This window comes from Oryctolagus cuniculus, chromosome 10 (assembly GCF_051225735.1).
Source record: "Oryctolagus cuniculus isolate XC-2025 breed Fujian yellow rabbit chromosome 10, ASM5122573v1, whole genome shotgun sequence".
NCBI lineage: Eukaryota > Metazoa > Chordata > Mammalia > Lagomorpha > Leporidae > Oryctolagus > Oryctolagus cuniculus.
In genome coordinates, this window is record NC_142876.1 from 90,188,385 (window position 1) to 90,210,420 (window position 22,036).

Genomic DNA, 22,036 nt, shown 5'->3' on the forward strand with positions numbered 1-22,036 from the left:
ATCATCTGTGGACTGGACAGTTGTTAGGGATGCATATATCCAAAAGACTTTTAAGAGAACAAAAATTAAAACAAACAACAACAAAAAAACTGGTACTGTCTATCCTGGGTGATACAAGGGGAAATGCTGCTTACCTCAGAAAGGGGCAATTGACAGTTGTGCAGCTTCCCTGTTAGTAGCAAAGAGAAGGAGCAGGAGAAACAGAAGACTCAAATATGCAATTCTTTTTCCCAAGGTTCTAGATAGAGCTGGAGAGATTGAATTGGATTGTAGTATGTTGGAAAGACAGAGATGAATTAGAGGTAGCTGAGATTTGCACATTTCTCTCTCTCTCTCTCTTTTTTTTTTTTTTTGATTTGAAAGGCAGAGTTACAGAGAGAGAGGGACACAAACACACAAAAAGAGATCTCTAAGCCACTGCTTCACTCTCCAGATGGTCACAATGGCCAGGGCTGGGTCCAAGCCAGGAGCCAAGAGTTTCTTCCAGTTCTCCCACGTGGGAGGCAGGGGCTCAAACATTTGGGCCATCTTTTGCTGCTTTCCCAGGGCATTAATAGGGCCAGTGTCACAGGTGGCAGCTTTACCTGCTAAGCCACAGTGCTGGCCCTTTCGAATTTCCAAATAAGTGTGTCTTACCTCAGCAGGGATCTTTGTAGTGGTTTTCCTACCACATCAGATGTTTTCAGTGACTTGTACAAAAGTGGAAGAGGAGAGGCACTATATTAAATATCTCCCTATTCTCTCAAATTCCCTTTCTGCTTTGAGCTCCATCCTCTGGTTCTTGCCGGATTACTTAATGTGTGATATACTGAGGCCTGTATATTTATGCCAAATTTTGTTCATTCATTCATTCATATACACTTCAAGTATTGATTGGCTTAGTACTGTGTGCCTGCTACCATGCCAGTGAAAATGCTGGATCCCCATTGCTTACCTGATCTAGTTACCTGACTAGAGTAATGTGCACTGAAATTTGGCTAAAGCTTGATTCTCTCAAGATCTGCATTTTGAACAGGATTTCTTTTCCTACTTCATCATCTACGACATTTTCAGAACTTCTACTTTCTGTTGGGTGCTGTGCTAAATTCTGGAAATGCAAAGAGTTAAAATTGTGCCATGACAGCAGGGAAGGAAATATTGTTGACTGTACAGTTGGCTAGTACTGCCTCCCACCCCCTCCACTACTCCAGGGTATCTCTTCTCTTTCAATCCTCACTCCCTTATTTTTGATGGACAGGAATTACAATACAGAGACCAATACTAGGTTTTCTCACTGTGGTTAGTAACTCCACACTCTAAATGACTCAGGAAAACAAGGTCATCACCTGTTGTGGTCTAGCAGGTAAGGCCATCACCTGCAAAGCCAATGTCCCATATGAGTGCTGGTTCACATCCTGGCTGCACCACTTCCAATCCAGATCCCTGCTATTGGACTGGGAAAACCAGCGGAAGATGGCCCAAGTGTTTGGGCCCCTGCCACTCACTGTGGGAGACGTGGAAAATACTCTTGGCTCCTGGGTTTGACCTGGCTCAGCCCTGTACATTGTGATCATCTGAGGAGTCAGCCAGTGAATGGAAAATTGAAGATCTCTCCCTCTCTCTCTGGAGCTCTGACTTTCAAATAAATAAATAAATAAATCTTTTTAAAAAAAGTTCTTGAAATTATTCCAGGATGCAGTCAAAGGTGAGATCAACCAATCTAAAAAATCAAAGTACCTTGAATTACTATCCTTTTTTTCTTGGAGAAGTCTTTTCTACTGCATTTTTCAAGGAGTCCACAAAGAACATATTCCACGCTTAGATTGTTTTGAGAAACTCTGTCCTCCTTTTTACTCAGAGCATACATTGTGGAATCCTATAGAAAATCCTATTGAATTTTAGTGGAATTACATATTATTTTTGATCCTGGGTTGGCTTGTCCTCTGTCACAAGAATTTCACTGAATGCATTCAGAGAAATAGTTAGACAATGCAAAAGCTGATTATTCTGGGAAAGAGTTCAGCTCCTTGTTTCTCTGTTTTTAGGTCCCCCTTTCTGCCTTTTTTCTCCTAGTTTGTTTTTTTTTTTTTTTTTTTTTTTTTGTAGCCATGGAGCCCAGTGAAACTGCAGCCAATCTGTTGTTTATAGGCTTTTTTTTTTTTTTTTTGACTCCTCCAATCAAAGTAAAATAAGGCTGCACTGTGAAAGAGGGTGGGTATTCAAGTGTGGTCTCCCATGAACTAGCAGTATCAGCATGAATTGGTGTGCTAAGCAGAATTATGCCCCCTCCCCACAAAGATGGCCATACTCTAATCCCCAGAACCTGAGAATATGTTATTTCACCTGGTAAGAGAGGCTTTGTGTATGTGGTTTTGATTATGGATCATGAGATGGGGGATTATCCTGGAATATATGGGCCATATTTGGTCATGTGAACTTTTTTTTTTTTTTTTGGACAGGCAGAGTTAGAGAGACAGGTCTTCCTTCCGTTGGTTCTCCCCCCAAATGGCCGTTACGACCGGTGCGCTGCGGCTGGTGCGCTGCACTGATCTGAAGCCAGGAGCCAGGTGCTTCCTCCTGGCCTCCTATGTGGGTGCAGGGCCCAAGCACTTGGGCCATCCTCTACTGCCTTCCTGGGCCACAGCAGAGAGCTGGACTGGAAGAGAAGCAACCGGGACAGAATCCGGCGCCCCAACCGGGACTAGAACCCGGGGTGTCAGTGCTGCAGGCGGAGGATTAGCCAAGTGAGCCGTGGCGCCGGCCATGTGAACTCTTTGGAATGAGAGGATATTTCCAAGGTTGCAGAGAGATTTGGTGATAGAACAAGAGATAAGTGAGAATCAAAGGTTGAAAAGAACCCAAGCCCCTACTGCTGATTTGGTAACAGAGGGAGGGGTCAAAAAGCTAAGAAACATGGCTGGCCTTTAGAATTTGAGAATGGCCTTCAGCTGACAAGCAGTAGGGAAACAGGAACCTCACACCTGGATTCTACTGACCGTGGGAGTGATCTAGGAGACAGATTCTGCTCCTGCACCTCGAGAAAGGACTGCAGCTTCCCTATACCACGAGTTTAGCCTGGTGAGGCCTGTCTTAGACTTCAGACCTACAGAACAGTAAGCTAATGAATTTGTGTTGTTTTCAGCCCTGAGTTTGTGGTTATGTGTTTTGACAATAACCTGGGAACTTGTTGAAATGCAAATTTATCAGGCTTCAACCCAGACTTACTGAATCAGAAAGTCTGAGAATGGAGTCCTGCAATTGATTCTAATGAGATCTCTGGTGATTCTGATATGCTAGGGTTTGGGAATCAGTGTTGTGGTGTAATAGAATTCCCAAATGCTAATGAGGCACATAGCTGCCCAGAATAAAGACTGCATTTCCTAATTTCATTGTAAGGTGAGGATGACCGAGTGTCTAGGTTTTGGCCATGTTGTGTAGCAAAAGGTTAACTTGGAAGGCTTCTGGTGTTCAAATTATACACATTCTAAAGAAAAAAATTGACTTTTGCCCAACTCTTAAAAAATAGCCTTTGAGCCTTTGAAATATCTTGCCTGAAAAGAATGTCTTAGTATATCTGAGACTTTGGGCCTTTCCTGATAGTTTATACTGACAATGTGATTGATGGTGAATGCTGTTTTTTTCACCTGAAGCTGTGGGCAATGGCTGTATCAATTTGACCTCTGGAGGCTGGTGGAGTTGGTAGTTAAGTAAGGTAGTTAAGGTAAGTCCTGTTGGCCATCCATGTGAATGTGATTGACTCCTAATAAAAACTCTGGCCATCAAGGCTCAGGTGAGCTTGTCTAGTAGGTTGTACGTCATCTACGTTATTGTGCATATTGGCTGGGAACCATAAAGACCGCCTCTGAGACTCCATTCATTGAAAGCAATTGTAAACTTGTGCCTGGTTTCTCCTCGATTTTCCCCTAGTTACCTTTTTCTTTACTGATTTTCATCTGTACTTTTTCATGTAACAAACCATAACCTTGAGCAGATGGTTTTTCTGGGTTCTGGGAGTCTTTTCAGTGAATCACTGTTTATAAGGGTGGCCTTGGGCACTCCTGATTCACAGATGTAAGAAGTTTTATGAGCAACTTTCTGGACTAGTTCTTGTAGCAGGTGTACCAGGACACATTACCTAGCTGCATTTCATTTTAGTGCACCTGTGGCAGGCACACAGTGTGCTGCCAGGGTCTCAAGTTCAGCTGTGCTAGGTATCTAAATTTCTAGAGTAGGCTTGCTCTAAAGCTGAATAAGGCCTCCCAGTCTAGAGACAGGCATGGACGGGGAAATGAGACCACCAGGTGCAATAATCAGTCAGTGGGGATGGGAGGTAGTGGATTGCCTCAGCCTTCTGTCAGTTAGATGAGCAGTTGTGAGATGTATTCTACACAGTTACTCACGGGTCCCCCAGCATTGCAAACCCACATTTTATTGGATGTTCCCCCTTTGCTTCAAGTTCTTAGTCTCCTCTTTCACTTCAGTTTCTTGAGTTGATCTTTATAGTAAGCTGCCCAAAACCATTCTTTTGATTCTTGCCTCAAGCTTTTATTTCAGGGGCACCAAAACTAGGACAATCCTCAAAGGGACAGGGTACTGGAGAGTCCCCTCTGAGGTTGACTAGGATGCAGACATAATTAGCTGCCGTTGAGTATGTAAAGAAAAGCCATTCTCCAGAAATGAACAGGCGGTAAGTTGGAAGTTGTCTGGGTCTGGAATGAGTTTGTTGAACTGTCATACCTGTAAGCCGTGGACTACTGCCCTCCATGCTTGCTAAATGAGAGAATAAAAGTGTGTATATTGAAGCCACTATTCATTTGGAGGGATTTGGTGGTAAGGGGGTGGCTCCTACACAAAGAAACTTCATTCTGATGAATATGGCAAGTAGTAGCTACGTGGAGACTTCGAAATTAAATTGTCACTGATTTTCATCTTTACATTAATTCAGGATTAATGGCATGAGTGACAAGTGTATTCTTTGGCAGGAGGTGGTAGAATGGGAATCAATTTGTGTTCTGTGTTTACCACTAAGGAATTGTGTCTCCTATATACTGGATTGGGCTTTGTGATCTCAGAATCTCCTCATAATTCTATCTAAAAATTCACTTGTGAAGATGAAACATTCAGGTAATATGAAATACAAGGGTAGGGACATAGTCTATATATTCATTCTGAGATTTCCTTACTAATAAAAATGATAGCACATCTTAGCCTCTCTCTCTCTCTCTCTCTCTCTCTCTCTCTCTCTGTGTGTGTGTGTGTGTGTGTGTGTTTAAAATGACTCATGGGGTAGATGTTTCTTGAGGCACGATTGAGTTAATCACATCACTCCTCGTGAAGACTCAAACTTTCCTTGAATGTTGGAAGATGTTGACAAAATTATTCACCTGACAGTGACTTTTTCGGCTGATAAGAACCTTCACATGTTCTTTGCTTTTGCCTGGATGGAACCCAATCAGTCTAATAATGAGACAGGGCAGAGGACTGGGAATTATGCCCCAGGATAGTCTTTGCTCTGTGGTTTGGCTTTGCCTGCAGAAACCACAATTTATGATGTGATCAAGAATGATATAAGTTGGCAGTGCAATGAGCTTGCGATTGTATTATAGCCCAGACGTACACCATGACCTTTGCTGGATGGAAAGTGTCAAACTTGGGCACTTGAATATCAGCTGTAGATAAAGACCCCCTCCAGGGAGTCAAGGGTCGTGAATTTTGTCTCTAGGCAGCATATATGCAGTTGCCTGGCAACCGTGAAAGCAGTTTAGTTCTTGTTGTATGATTCTGTAAAGGATTTCATCCATCTTGAAAAGCTAACAACGTAATTTAAATTTTTGAGGCAGAGTGTGGGTGTTCTCAAGTGGGAGCATCTTTTCTCACGTCTAGTTGCAGACACTAACTACATAAACTTGATATTGCTGAAGTATTCCTGCATCAGGGATGCTGTAAACAAAAGGTAGAACTCTGAAGTGAGATTGAGATAAATCCTTCGCTGGAATGTATTCCGTACCAAGTAACCTGAAACCCAACTAATAGCGCCCTGTGATACAAGGACACTTACTGTTTCGTGCACAAGAAGCCTTGAGAGAAGTAGCCTTGGGGTTAACAAGGATCCAAGCACCTTCCATGCTTTGATTCCACTGCTGGCAGTGTGTTGGTCTTCATCTTCATGATTGCTGCTTCATCCTCACAAAACAGCTGTCAGAGCTTTCAACACCACCCTGTCCCAGGTTAGCATCTGATTTAAGATAGAAGGAAAGGATCAATGATGGTGAGCCTTTCTTTCCCACTGTTTCTTTAGGAAGGAAATCTTTCTCTAAAGTCTCTTGGCAGATCTCTTTTTATTCTTTCCTTAAATCTGGGTCATATCTGCATCCTTTCCCAGACAGTCAGTGGCCAAAGAGAATTTATTTACCTTTGAAAACTGAGGCCTGCTAGTTTGATCCTAGATAGGCAGGGCCTATCTTCCCTGGGTATATTGTTTCTGGGCACACGAGAAAGATCAGGATGTGTTAGTCAGGAAGAAGGCCAGATGGGTGCTAGGAAAGGGTCTCAGTTTTCCTTCAACTCCTTCCACGTTACGGCTCATGTGTGAAGGTCAGAGGAAAACATTGAAATTAGACTTTAGAAATGGGAAAGAACATTCTGCTATCAAAATTGAATTTTTCACTGCTTTTGAAAACCTTTCAACATTTTTCCTGATCTGGCAGCATTTCAGCCGCTTGAACACATGGGAGTGCTTAGGTCAAGGGGTTGTCCTCTTTAGATGGGGCGTGTGTTTCAGTTCACCATGCTTCTCATCACTGCTTTTGTCATATACTTGGCCCTCTTTATTCATGTATGTTACATATGTCTTGGCCCATAGATATTTGTGCTTGTGAACCTTGGGTCCATGTTCTTTTTTGGTCACATATAAACATTATGAAACAAAAGGCTCATACTCAGGCTCATTATACTTACATACATTGCCTGATACTGTTTTCTTTCATTCTTCTTATGGGATTCTATTTTTAATGTATTTATTTGCTTGAAAGGCAGAGTTATATATATGCACACACACATAAACACACGGTGGTGGCGGGGAGAGAGAGAGGATATCTTTCATCTAGTGGTTCGTTCCCCAAATAGCCACAATAGCTGAGACTATACCAGGCTGAAGTCAGGAGCCAGAAGCTTTATCCAGGTCTCCTGTGTGGGTGGCAGGAGCACAAACACATGGGCTATCTTCTGCTGTTTTCCCAGGTACATTAGCAAAGAGCTAGATTGAAAGTGAAGCAGCAGAGACTAGAAATTGTGTCCATATGGGATGACAGCTTTACAGGTGTTGGCTTATGTGCCACAATGCCAGCCCCCACTGTGGGACTTTTTTGCTGCTCTGGGCTACATTTATTTTATGCTTGTGGAAGGAAATGTAGGGTAATGGTAGCCAGCATAGCTTTTGAAGTAACACAGAAGTGATTGAGCCCTTATCACTTATTAACTGTTGGCCTTCTATTTGCATCTGTAAAATCAGTAAAATCTAAAAATGGAACCTACCTGCTATGTTTTGAATATTCGTTTGGATGTCCCCAAAAGGCCCATGTATTAAAAGTTTGGTGCCCAAAGTCTGATGTTAGTGGTGCTGAAAGTGTAAACTTAATCTAAGTATGTTATTTGGAGGAGGGGCCTTTTGGAAGAGATTAGATTGAATTAGGTTGCTGGAGTGGGGCCCATGTTTAATTATGGTAGCTTTATAAGGAGAGATTATATTGAAGCGTGCTCTCTGCCTCTCTGCTTCCTGGCTTCCCATGGTCCATCCTCTGTATGTGCTTGTCATCCATCCACTGCCTTCAACAGAAACCACACAGATGGGGGTACCTGATACTGGATTATGAACCTCCAAAACTGTCAGTCAAAAAAAAAAAAAAAGCCTCCTACCTTCACAAGTACCTTCTCACAATTATTTTTAAAAAATATTTATTTATTTGGAAGTCAGAGTTACAGACAAAGAGAGGCAAAGGCATGCATGAGAGATATCTTCCCTCCACTGGCTCACTCCCCAAATGGCTGCAATGGCCAGGGTTTGGCCAGTCATATACCAGGAGCTTCTTCTGGGTCCTCCACGTGGGTGTGGGGCCCAAGAACTTGGGGCATCCTCCACTGCTTTCTCAAGTGCATTAGGAGGGAGCTGGATTAGAAGTGAAGCAGCTAGGACCCCAACTGGCACCTATATGGTATGCTGGCTTTACCTGCTATGCCACAGCACTGGCCCCTCTCAGTTAATTTTTGTAGTAATAAAAATCTAAAGCACTGTTTTTTTATGGACGATTTGATAATAACCATAGTGTTTGGTAAGCCTAATATGAGGGGCATTCAAAAAAGTTCATGAAAGATGTGTATTATAAAACACTATGCAAGGATTTCAGTTATTTTGGAACTTTTAATTAGATTTTCCACAAATTTTGTGATGTCCCCTCATGCTCATCTTGATCAAGATGATGATGGTGATGATGATGATATCTCTGTGACTCTGTGATAATGATATCAGACCTTTTGGGTGTCACTTTAGAAATTCAAGCACAACATCTTTAGTAAATGAAGCTGATAGATGCAATTCTAGCAACAGTGGAGGTAGAATTTCCTTTGAGGGACTGTACTTGCAGGGCAGTAACCACTTGAATAACTCTTTCTACTGCTTTCAAGATACAATCAGATCCACCTAATTCATGCTTTGAAGTCACCTATAGAGCTCCCAAGATTCAGTTCTGCACTCAGGATTTGCTCATTTCTATTCAGACTGGGGTACATTCTGCATTTATACTGTCAAAAAGCAATGGATATTTTAGTTTATGCCTGGGGATATGGGAGACAATTCTCACTGTCTCCAGTGACCTTGGAGAATCATAATTTCCCTACTGAAAAGTCTTTCTCTTCCATTCTCATTTTTTTTTTTTTTTTGGTTTAAGTTCCATGAGATTCATCCATCTGTAACTCAATCTGGAGAGAATTGTAGGTCACCACATAAATGAGATTAAATATAAAAAGTTGCTTTTAAGAGGCAAAAGGATATTTTGAGGTCTCATAATTGCTTTTTATTTTTGCATTTTTAAAACTGGTCCAGTAATCCTATCAAAGTAGGAATTTCAAGAGGAACCTTGGGGGACTCATTATAACCCCATGTTTTCATAATTAAATGAAAAATCATTTGGTTGAGATAATAGCCACCGTGAGCAAAAATGTGGGGGATGTAGGCTCATGTAGCCCAATTTTAGATATAAGTCAAGATGGTAAACTTTGGCATGAACAGTTTAGAAGTATCACTTATAATTTGAAGTATTTTGACCTAGAAATTTTTGGAAATGTCTAGCAACATGTTCTCTAGATATATTTGACCAAGGATGCAAAGGACTTTATTGCAGCATTGTTAATAGTGATGAGAAATTGAAAGGAAATTAGATGTTCATTAAGGGAGACTCACCACATATGATAGTCAATTCTGTACGTTGAAATGTTTCTGCAGTGTAACAAAGGATGGCACAGATCTCTATGAACTGACGTAGAAGACATCAGAATATGTATGGCAGAATATGTATTATGGGAATACTTGTAAAAATGTGTGTCTCTGTGCAAAAATAGAGACACTTGCCAAAATGTGGTATTGGTTCTTTTGGAGAATAAAATGGTAAGGATATGAGGACAGGGGGATAGAAAGGAAGGGAGGAGACAAAGTTAAATCCTTAATTTATATTCTTGTATCCATATTCTGCAGTGACATGTACTCTGAAGTTACATTTGAGTGTTGTATCTCTCCTTTTCAGGAACAGTGTCCCGTTGATGCTAAGAACACAGGCTCTAAGTGGCCAGTGTTACGGCACAGTGGGTTAAGCCACCTCTTGCAATGGTCACATCCCATATTGGAGTGTTAATTTGAGCTGTGGCTGCTCTGTTTGTGTTCTAGCTTCCTTCTAATGCACCTGAGAAGGCAGTAGAAGATGACCTGAGTACGTGGGCCCCTACCATCCTTGTGGGGGACAGGGATGGAGTTCCTAGCTCCTGGCTTCAGCCTGGCCCAGATGTGGCTATTGCAGCCATTTGGGTATGAACTAACAGATGAAACATTCCTCCCCACCCTTCTTTCCTCTATTTGCCCTGCCTTTCAAATAAGTAAGTAAATAAATCTAAAGAAAAAAAAAATAAGGAATACTAGCTCTATAGCCGAGTGATCAGAACCCCAGTGCTAGCTGCATAATTGGTGACCTATGTGTTCAGCAAGTCCATGAACTTTTCCAAGCCTTGGTTTTATTTGCAAGAGGAGATAATAATACCTCCCCTATAAAGGCTATGTGAAGATTAAACTTGTTACTATATGTATATGTCTTGAAAAATACATAGCTATTATTATTGGTACAAATTTATATCAAAGACATCAACATAACTGAAATGAACTTAAGAATTCCCTGGGATACCTGTTATCTAGTGTAAGAGTTTATGACATGAGATGAAACCTCTTTGATATGAAATAATGTATATGTATTTTTAAAAACTGAAGCTATGAGAAGAGAGAAGAGGCTGGATAGATAAGGCCAGAAAACACAGAGGCCTTCACCTGTAACTGAGGCACAAAGTCAGCAGCCTCAAACTAAACATATATCACAAGGGGAACATAAAACAAACGGGCTGAATCTGGCAGACCCAGAGAATCAAACGAGGAAAAAAAAAAAAAGCAAGGTGTTCAATAGCCTCTTAAATGTTTCATAAACTTCAATCATCGCAAGCTTCTTCCCAGCTCTTCTACTAATTCTTCACCTTATCTCTTCTCCCCCGACAACAAGACCTGTATTTGATCCAGATTTTATCTCTTTATGGGACAGCTGATGTGACAATAATATATTGTTCATTGACAAGCCGGAACATTCTGCAGAATAGTGAAACAGTCACTTAGAAATGGGGAGACATGCTCAAGGATGAATGCTATCAAAAGAAGCTACTATAGATGAATTGGCAGGGGCAGAGTGAAAGGCAAGCATTTGGCAGGAAACCAGGATAGCTTGACCTCTAATCCAAAGACTTAATTGAGGTATGGAATTGAGCACTGCAGAATCATCTTCCGCTGTTGCTTACATGAAAAACCTGTTGGGCTTTAAGAATAGTGACTGATTGACATTGACAGTCTTTAGTTTGGAGCTTAACCTGTCCCCACACATCTGTGGCACGCGTATGTCTTTCAGAGCAGGTTCATGTAGTCCTGAGGGCCAGGTGTCAAACAGCAAGCCAGAGTTCTAGTCATCAGTCACACCTCTTGGATCAAGGGCAATTCTAGGGCCTGGCCTTTGTATGCAGCTGGAGAAAATATGATAGCCCATAATGTGGTTCCTAATGAGGAGGCCACACAAGGTGAGAGGACTCAACTGTAGCTGCAAGATATTGCCGGGAAATAGCCCTAGATCAAGGGATCCTTCCGTCTGCTACTGGCCTTCCTATTTGAGCAGCCCGTGCAGCTACAGTGAGGTATAAAGCTGCCTGATTGTTACCTATCCTTGATGCCATCCAGACTAGTGTCTTCATGCTTCAAGGACAGTTGTCCATTGTTCCCTCTGAAGTAGGTTTTTGGGGACCTGAAGGTTCCTTGAAACATTGAAGATCTCTATTTCCTTTTTTTTTTTTTTTTTTTTTGACAGGCAGAGTGGACAGTGAGAGAGAGAGACAGAGAGAAAGGTCTTCCTTTGCCGTTGGTTCACCTTCCAATGGCCGCTGCGGCCGGCGCGCTGCGGCTAGCGCACCACGCTGATCCGAAGGCAGGAGCCAGGTGCTTCTCCTGGTCTCCCATGGGGTGCAGGGCCCAAGCACTTGGGCCATCCTCCATTGCACTCCCTGGCCACAGCAGAGAGCTGGCCTGGAAGAGGGGCAACCGGGACAGAATCCGGTGCCCCGACCGGGACTAGAACCCGGTGTGCTGGCGCCGCAAGGCGGAGGATTAGCCTAGGGAGCTGCGGTGCCAGCCTTCTATTTCCTTCTACTTCAAAGAGACTCTGTGGCTGTTTATAAATGAAAATACTACTTGGACAGAGTAATTTGAGAGAAGAATAAGCTGTGACACAGACTTTCTCTCTCTCTCTCTCTCTCTCTCCCCCGCCCCACCTCTCTTAAAAATGTATTTGTTTTCTTTGAAAGGCAGAGTGAGAGAGAGAGAGAGAGAGAGAGAGATCTTCTGTGCACTAGTTCATTCCCCAAATGGCTGCAATGGCCAGAGTTGGGCCTGGCCAAAGTCAGGAGCCAGGAGCTTCATCCTAGTCTCCCATGTGGGTCCAGGGTCTCAAATGCTGGGGCCATCTTCTGCTGCTTTCCCAGGTTCATTAGAGGGGAGCTGGATGGGAAATGGAGCAGCCAAAGCTTGAACTGGCTCCCATATGGGATGCAAGCGTTGAAGGCCGAATCTTAATCCACTTCATCGAAGGGGGGACCTCAACACAGACTCTGTTTTAAAAAGCACAGCAAAAGGTACAGCCAGGTACCTCAAATAATTAATTTTCTCCAGTTTGTAAATTTTTAATTTATTTAAATGCTTTTTGGCTTAAAAAAAGTCACATTGAATTAATTGGCTTTATTGTCTGATGAAACATAGACATCTTTTTTTGGAATTAGGTTCTCATGCAGATTGATTCAGTTAGTTTATGGGACATAGTGTAAAGTGTTGGGTAGTATTTTCAGAAGTTTGATTCGTGAAAGTTCTTATAACCCTGTTCACATAGGTGAGTTTTTTGGGTTTCTTCTGTATTAGCTAACAATATAACAATAAGTGTGACATGGGGAATTGCTTAATTGGGGAATGAAACACCTTCATTTTCTTTAGGTGGAAATTGGAAAATCTACAGGAGTAAGCAGTGACGTGGCTAGCTAGCAGTTCCTGGAGTCTCTCTTTATTGAAATTAGAGGAAGGACACATGCCCAGAGGAATAGTGTTGTACAAAGTTTAAAGAGGTAGATTCTGGACCCAGAGCACCTGGATGCTAATCTCAGCTGCTGTGCATCTGAGCTCTATGTCCTTGAAGAAGTCCTTCCTCTTCTCTGGCCTTCACCTATTTATCTGTAAAGTAGGGAGAGTAATAGCACCTACCCGCTGAGGTTATTGGGTTACGTTCTTTCTGTAGATCTAATCTTATATTTCCTATTAGGAATTATGTGGGAGTGGGGGAGATTGAATGAAAATGATGCTATTTCAATGGTAATCTTAAATATACTTCATGTGTTTATCTATTGTCAGTCATCAGAAACCGTGGAGGATGTCAAATGTAAAGACATGGTTCCAGGGCTGCAGAATAGAATAAAGCATTGTATTGGGTTGTCTGTAGAGACTTGTACTTCTACTCATATCATCACAGATCTATATCATTGTGAAAATCATGGCTCACATCAGTGGCCCTTACTATGTGCCAAGAAGGGTTCTAAGTGGTCCCTGAGGATTACCTCTTTGATTCTTTTTCACAACCTTTGAATGTAGGTGTTATTTTGTCTTAATTTTCTCCTGTGGCACTAAAGAAATTGCACAGGTCTCAGAGCTGATCTCTTGTCCATATGATTCTATATGTCAGCTTTCCTTCTGCCGTAGTGTTTATACAGTTCTATGGCCCAAAGACCTTTTTCAACAATCGCCAGAGCTTTCCATATGACCATCTTAACTCTCATTCAATTTCCTTGGCACAGAAGAGCCTTGTGTTGCAGGACAAATATGTTTGGCTGGATTTATTTTGCATTAATGATGCTTTTCTCTTCTTCTGGCTCTTTGTTTAATCTGCCACCAGAGTACAGTGAGACTTTCATCAGAGCTTCTTCAATGTCTCTCTTCCCCACAAGAACTTTCTTCTGTTTAATGTTTCATTCGGTTAGATGTTCTGAAGGAGGCTTTACCTATATGCTCTATAAACTGCAGCCTCTGTGTCCCATAGTTTACAGAGAGGAAAAGTGACAGTGGTTAGGTGCAGCCCATTTTTTTTTTCCTATCAAAGATATTCACCTCCTTTCTTTCCTGTACTTACTTACCATGTGATTCTTTGGAAACCACCTAGAGCTGTTACGTGGTGGCAGTTCTGGAAAACAAACACTGTTTTCACCACTACTGAATGAGTGGCTGAACTTGAGGGACATGTGGATGCCCTTCGCATCAATGTTCACTTCATTTTCTTATTGTTGAGTTATTGAAATAAACAAAATACAATGAGTAGATACATAGTTCATACCATTCTTAGGCAAACATATTTACAAATTAAAAACAATAAGAATAGCGGGCCGGTGCCGCGGCTCACTAGGCTAATCCTCCGCCTAGTGGCGCCGGCACACCGGGTTCTAGTCCCGGTCGGGGCGCCGGATACTGTCCCGGTTGCCCCTCTTCCAGGCCAGCTCTCTGCTGTGGCCAGGGAGTGCAGTGGAGGATGGCCCAGGTGCTTGGGCCCTGCACCCCATGGGAGACCAGGAAAAGACCTGGCTCCTGGCTCCTGCCATCGGATCAGCGCGGTGCGCCGGCTGCAGCGGCGGCCATTGGAGGGTGAACCAACGGCAAAGGAAGACCTTTCTCTCTCTCTCTCTCACTGTCCACTCTGCCTGTCAAAAAAAAAAAAAAAAAAAAAAAAAACAATAAGAATAGTAAAACCAAATTGAAAACCATAATTTAATAGATAATACTATTTTATCTAAACAGAATCATCTCTGGAAGTATCAGTGTGGAATATCTGTTACAACAAAGGTTCTGTACAATTTGTCCTGCCTGTATAACCTTTGCCTGTGTGAGGTGATTCCACTCCCCTCACATGGCTGCTGCTCCTAGCATGATTCATCTATACCCCACCTCTATTCTGAGGTCTTGGGACACAACCACATTATTTAAGTGGTAAGGTTGCCTCTTTTAACCTGATACTACCACAACTGTAAGTGCAAACCAGAATGCAAGTACAGAAATTTCATGCAATTATGCATATTTTAGATGCCATGTAGCTGATCCAGAGAATACTAGAATATTTATAATGAGTATTGTCTAAATAAAATAAAATATGAACAGTCTTGGGGTGGGTGTTTAACCTGGCAGTTTAAATAATTGTTAAGATGCTCACATCCCATGTCAGAATACCTGGATTAAATACCTGCCTCTGTCTCTTAACTCCAGGTTCCTGTCCATGAAGACCCTTGGAGGCAGCTGTGATGGCTCATGTAATTAGGCTCTTGTCACCCATGTGGGAGAACCAAGACTGAGTTTGTGGCTCCTGGCTTCAGGATCTTTCCATCTCCAGCTATTAGGGTCATTTGGGAAGTGATCCAGCGATTGTATTTTTTCTTGGTTCTTCTCTTGCTCTGACTCTGTCTCTGGAAAAAAAAAAGTAAAATTAATTCAGGTTTATCAGAAACATTCAGACCCTAGAGAACAAAGACAGCAGTTTAATAAAGAAGTGGTTAGTATTCTGTCCTCTGCTAACAGATTGGCTATTCCCTTTGCTGGGGTGCTCTTCCTGTAGAGTGTTGCATGGCTCACACCCTCCCTTGTTTGGGCAGTTGTTCACTGTCACTGCTGTGAGAGGTCTTTCCCTGACCACCCTATTTTGGGTAGCAGTATAATCAGCTTGACTTCTTAGTCTGTCCTGTTTTTCTTTTGAACACACATCACCACCTGGCATGTTGCTTGTTTTTGTTTGTCTCTACCATTAGAAAGTAACCTCCATTGACAGAAGACTTTGTTTTAATTACCACTGAATTCCCAGGGCCTCACATCATAGCTGGTAAAGAGCTGTTGAACCAAGGAATAAAGCCTGTCTCTCAAACCTTCGTTCCTTTTCACTGCATCTGCAATCCTGATCTCCAACTGGTTAAGAGACTCATTTTCAAAACTGCCCCTACTGCATCTCCTCTGTCCCTCACTGGGCACCTGGAGTCTTTCCTAGAACTCCTCTTACGTTACTCAAGGGTACCTCTTCATGTATGTTCTTTGGTTATATCAAACTGCACAAAGAGTTCCTTGTGGGCAATGTCTTTGTTTGATTAACTGAATGCAGAAGGTAGTCACACATGGTGATCACCCTGAAACTGATTTTTGGTTCTAAATATTATTCACTCCTATTCTACAGTGTCCTATAGTGTGATATGACACTGGATTCACATAGCAGTATAAGACAGTATAATCTTTTGAGACTGAATTTTTTGTGGCCAACCTTATGGTAATAGTCTAGAAGAAGAAATTTAATTTAGTTCAGCTGAGGTTTGCTCATTTCCATTATGTATAAAACTCTTGTTAGATATCCGGGTGTCAGCAGTGAGGAATATGCTACCTCTGGGGTCACTAACTAATAGAGAAGACAGAGAAAGAGACACAGAGATAATTTTTGTACATTCCTTTGTCCATTCTTTATTCAGATATAGGGTATGATGTGCTGTCTACTAGATTTGGGGAAAACTCAACATAGGCACTGCTGATGGCCTGGTGCTAGTGGAAGAGACACAGTACTAGTGATGACTACAGTTAATGCAGCAAGGGAAAGGAAGGCTAATGTAGAAGAATGAATGGGGAACCTGCCTTAATCTGAGGCAGGGAATGTTCTCCCTGAGGCAAGACATTGAGCTGGACCCTAAAGAGGAGTGGGCTTTAAACATGGTCAGCAGAAGAGAATAAGTAGGTGCAGGGGGTTCTGAAGTCTGAGGACCTCATGGTGCTCTGGGAGTGTGAAGTAGAATAGAGTAGTTCTGGATGTAGTGCTTCATGGAGGAGTAGAGTTTGGATTTTGTGCCTTTGAAATGGTCTTCACTGACAGGTACATGGCAGGGCAGGAGACAGGGATCCCAAGCTGGAGAGCTGCCTTCTTGTAGACCCTGAGGTGGCAACCTGTCGATGTGGCTTGGAACTAGGGCTAGGTTGCAGGATTGAGAATCTCTCCAGTAGAATTATCATAATCATAAAATACCTGTGGACCACAAGTCACAAATTCAAAACATTTGCCAGCTGAAAATGAAATTGTGTTAGGTTTAAAAAGTGAATAGTGTATAAAGAATTAGCTAAGATAATTTTTAGCTAATAATTCTTGGCTTAACATTTCCATCAATTAAAGATCTTTATCATTAGCACGGTGTGCCAGCCTTTTAAAGCAACTTAACACATGGAATCACAGATATCTTTTCAGAAAAAAAAATTAGGTAATTTGTTAGAAAAATGTTACAAATTATATTGCGTTGACATCACTCAATTATAGCTACATTACCGAATTACACCTGTTTGGCACAGAAGCAGAGAATTTATTAGCAGATCCTCCATTAAAGCTAATGGCAAATACAGCTCTGAAGCTGTGTGAATCCACTGAATGTTCTGTAAGAAGTGTTTTTCCCTTTGGGACTGTACCCAGACCTTGACAGGGCAAGCCATGAGGGCTTTATTTCTCATCAGGTTTGGGAACACTACAGCAGGACTGTTTCTTCACGCAGGCTGTGACACTGGGGACAGCTGGCTGCAAGAGCCTGTTCAGACACGTCTTTTCCAGCCTCCTGGTAGATGACCCTCGTGTCAACAAAGAGACACTGCAGAGCTGTGGCTTTCCCATCACTGGCTTACCTGCATTTTAGTTCTCATTACCCAGCCATTATGCTCACTGCCCATAGCCACCTCTGCTTATTGATTTGGGACCTGTGCCAGTTTCTAATTGTTTCCTTCAGATTGAGTTTGCTCCAGATTGCTGACTCTTGTCTAGTAATTTCTCTCCTCCATAGTGTACCTCCTCCTAGAATACCCTCTCTCACTAATCACTGATTTCTTGAGTAGCCAGAGAAGCTGTGGGTTTATCCCATTGACTCATTTCCAAGGCCATGTAAGCTATGGTGATTTTGTAAAAAAGAAAAAATAAAACGTAGTTGGACCTTTAGAGCACATTTTAAAAAATATCCAAGAATCTGACTTTTTTTCCTATTCCCCCTTTTCCTCCAAGGAGATGTATTTTGTCTGTGGATGTATTGTGGCATCATCTTTGTTAGGTAACTGAGAACTGCTTCAGAGGTAGGGAAGGTTGGAGAATTCTGTGTGTCACTTTGTATTCAAGGTCTCTTAAGTATTTATTTTTTTGGTTTCCTAAAAGCTACTTACTTTTCTGGATGGATCTGAATGAGAGTCCTTTCCTGTTTAGGATGGCAAGGGGTGTACCTAATGCTTTTCACTCTCTTTGTCTGTTGTCCTTGTCACTCAGCATTCCCTTGGTGCAGCAGAGTATTTCACAGTTTTATATTTGTCACAATGCCATAGCAGTTGTATCACAAAGCAGCACAAAACCTAAAAGTTTTCCATTTTTGATTACTTTTTATGCAGAATAAAAAGCTAACAGTCATCTCAATTTAAAAATAATAAACTAAAAGAATGATCAGCCTTTTAATAGATAGAAGATCCTTGGACCCTTGTAAGCATGGATATAACATAATAGTGCAGTGCAGCTCTACTAAAGGAATGTCCTTGCTTGGTGCCACTGTGTGACCAATTAATCACAGAAAGTGAAAGTGAGGATTTAGAAACTCTTAGTTTGGCCGAGTAAGTGTCTGTTGAAGCTAGTCACAACAAATTTGAACTTTTACTTTGAATTCTTGTATTTCTTTTTAATTTTTCCAGGGATTTGTTTTCATTGTATTTTATAAGTATATTTTTTCTGTGGCAGACTGGGGGTAAAATCCTGATCCTTCATCACAGATCATTTGTATAACACTTGCGTGTTTAGGTTAAGAACAACTTATTGGTTGGGCCAGTTACCAAATATAAGTGTTAACTTGCATTTCAAGGTTGTTGCTAAGATTGATAAGTCATGGGTAAAGGTACAGGACCTGTGCATCAGGGTTCAATGAAACTATGACAGTGCTAGAAAGAAGTTGAATGTAGTGCTAGGTGCATAACAAAACTTACTAAATAGTGTTTACCATGATTAGTTATTAAGTAGAATTGTCATATGAGTTATCTCCTATCTGAGGGGTCTTAGAAAACAAAATACCATGAAAGCCTCATTTAAGGCCTCCATTTATACAGCTCTCTTGGGACATGGACTTGAAGGAAAACCTTATATTTAAATTTCAACAAAAGTCTTTTCTCAAAGGTGATATTTTTACTGGTTTTCTCAATCCTGTATTTTTGATGGTGTTTGGAAATTACTAGAACATGTGTACAGTGAGCCTCTATGTAAACAGATGTGCATTCTCATTCATCATTAGATGCAGTGTATTTTGCCCTTCCTCATGAATGTTGACTCAATTTGGAAATCTGGTCACACACAATTTCTTGATAGATTTTCTCAAATTAGCATCCAGAACGTTTTACAGAATGGCTTTAGATTCCTCCACCTGTTTGCATGTGTTATATTTCTTTTCTTGGCTTAAGATTTGCATATTTATTATTCATGCAACAAACATCCATCATGGACATTTTGAGGACCTGTCATTTGTCGACCCAGTGGCAGTAGCATCTCAAAAAATGGAGGTGTTGTAGTTGGTGAGACATGTGAGATAGAAATAACCCAACAACAATAGGAACTAGAGTAGAGTCATCTGTGGAGCCAAAGAATGGGGTGCTTTGTAGGGATTTAGAAAATGCCATTGTCATCAATGGTTTTATTTTCATAAATTCCTCTCCATGGAGTTTTCAAATATTTTATTTGTTTATATTTATTTTATTTGACAGGTAGAGAAACAGAGAGGAAAAAAGGGATGGGGAGGGAGGAAGAGACATATTCTCCATCCACTGATTCACCCTCCAAATGCCTTCAACAGCTGGGATTGGACTAGGCCAAAGCTAGAAGCTCAGAACTCAATCCAGGTCTTCTCTGTGGGTGGCAAGGGCCTACATACCTGTGCTAGCTCTTAGCTTATGGATTAGCAGGAAGCTAAAATTAAAAGCAGAGCCAGGACTTGAACCCAAGCACTCTGATAGTAACTCCCGGACTGAATGTCTACCTCCATAGTTTTTAATGCATCTTTTTTTTTTTTTTTTTTTTTTTTTTTTTGACAGGCAGAGTGGATAGTGAGAGAGAGAGAGACAGAGAGAAAGGTCTTCCTTTTGCCGTTGGTTCACCCTCCAGTGGCTGCCACGCCTGGCGCGCTGCGGCCGGCGCACCGCGCTGATCCGAAGCCAGGAGCCAGGTGCTTCTCCTGGTCTCCCATGGGGTTAATGCATCTTTTCTGACATTTTGATCTCTGAATAGGGATGTATCTCTTACCTGATGGTCACTTACAGTCTCTCTGGACAGGCAGCAGTAGCAGTTGAGACTTAAGGTTGTGGCCTGTATATGTATAAGTACTGAAAGGGTCAGTATCCAAACTCACACAGTGGATCTTAGTGGCTTGGAAGAAAATCTCAGGAACAGTATTGGATCACTCTTAGAAGAGATGCCTGTGCTTGTGATACCACAGAGGATGGCAGTAGCAGAGGGATGGTCTGCCCAGCTTGCTGCAGCTGGAGGTGGAGGAGCTTGTCTTTCAATGTCTGACTCTGAACTTGAACCTTAAAAGTTTCTGTTTTGAAGAATTTCAAATATGTGCCAACAGAGAGGACTAATTGTGATAAGCATGCTTGTGTGCATCACCCTGCTTTAATCATTAACAGTATTTTGCCAGTCTTGTTTCACAGACTCCATTTTCTTTTCTTTTTTATTATGAGTGTTTCAAGTATATCCTGGATATCACATCTTGTCACTTGAATATCCTTCAATGTGTATCTCTAACTGATAAGGATATCCCCCTTTTTACTGAAAACCCGTGCCATCATCATAATTACTGTAATGAATAAAAATCCCTTGATGTTTTCTAATACTCGCATGTCTAGTTATCTTGTTATTGCTGGTTGTATTTGCGGAGGAATTCAAATGAGAGTCACACATTGCACTGAGTTGTTAAATTGCTTAAGTCTCCTTTATTTTCTAGTAGTTCTTTTATCCCATTCCCCACACTGTCTTTGATGTATGGGAGAAATTGGATCATTTGCTCTATATTATGAACTTGTCTGTTTGCTTCCTTGTGGTAGTGTTTAAGTTCTTCCTCTATAGAAGAACAGAAATACCCTTCCTTCCCATCTTAGCTTCATAGCTGAGGCCTTTATAGCAAAAGACAGGTTATCAAGAGAACAGCATAGAGATTTATTTGGCACAAATTTTATGTGACGCAGGAGCCTTCAGAGGGAAATAAAAACCTGAGTAAATGAGTAAACTTGTGTAATTTTCATGCTATGTTTGATGAGGAATTGGATAGTTCTTAGAAAAAATAGAATTAGAGATTGGGAGTATGATCTAATCAGAATAAATTGGGGGCAACTTAGTAAGGCCTAGGTAGGTACTTCAAAAAGTTCATGGAAATTGAAATTAAAAGCTAAATTTGTTTTGTTGGGAGGAAAATCTCTTGAAACACGTACATAGTTTTTTTTAATGATACCTATTTTCTGTGTATATATGAATGTATGTGTAGATCTCAAAACTTCTTTGCAGGATGTACTTTTCTCTGTAGGGAGGAGAGATCTTCTACTTTGCTTATGGCCCTGTTTAAATACTGATGGAGTTTGTGGACTCAGACGCTTCCATAGCCTTGAGGATCATGACAAGAGCCGCTGGTGATCACTGATGTCATCCATAAGAGTGTCAGTTGTTAAATAGACAATGGGAGTCACCATGCACTTACTCCCCATGTAGTAGCTTGTCCTTAATGAATTGTACTAAGAGAATTAACTGTAAAACTTGTCTTCAAACAGTACTTTATACTTCGTGTGTCTGTGGGGGTGCAAACTGTTGAAATCTTTACTTAGTATAGAGTTGGTCTTCTGTATATAAAGATAAATAAGTAAAAATGAAACAATGAAGAATGGGATGGGAGAGGGAGTAGTAGGTAGGATGGGAGTGGGGGTGGGAGGGTAGATATGGGGGGAAGAACCATTATATTCCTAAAACTGTACTTATGAAATTTGTTTTCATTAGATAAAAGCTTTCTTAAAAAAATCTTTTCACTGAAAATAAGCTTATCTTTCAATTCCACTTCCCATAGACTTGTTGAGGTACCCTCTTAGTTGGTGAGATTCTACTCCGTGGGCCTGCGTCTTCAGAGATAA

The 22,036-nt window shown here is 41.4% G+C and overlaps 1 protein-coding gene and 1 long non-coding RNA gene across 5 annotated transcripts in view; both read left to right on the forward strand.

Annotated features, from left to right (window-relative positions):
- The window catches only part of FHIT (fragile histidine triad diadenosine triphosphatase), a 1,587,164-nt gene that overhangs the window by 191,033 nt on the left and 1,374,095 nt on the right, over positions 1-22,036 (forward strand). The gene's annotated exons all lie outside the window — the stretch shown is intronic.
- Positions 345-19,918, forward strand: LOC149124335 (uncharacterized). Of its 4 annotated transcripts, XR_016214280.1 has the most exons (4): positions 345-3,092; positions 4,522-4,666; positions 15,110-15,153; positions 17,407-19,918. It is a non-coding gene; the product is annotated as an uncharacterized LOC149124335 (long non-coding RNA). The 4 variants fall into 4 exon arrangements; XR_016214279.1 differs by lacking the exon at positions 4,522-4,666; XR_016214281.1 differs by lacking the exon at positions 17,407-19,918 and having other exon boundaries at positions 15,110-15,758.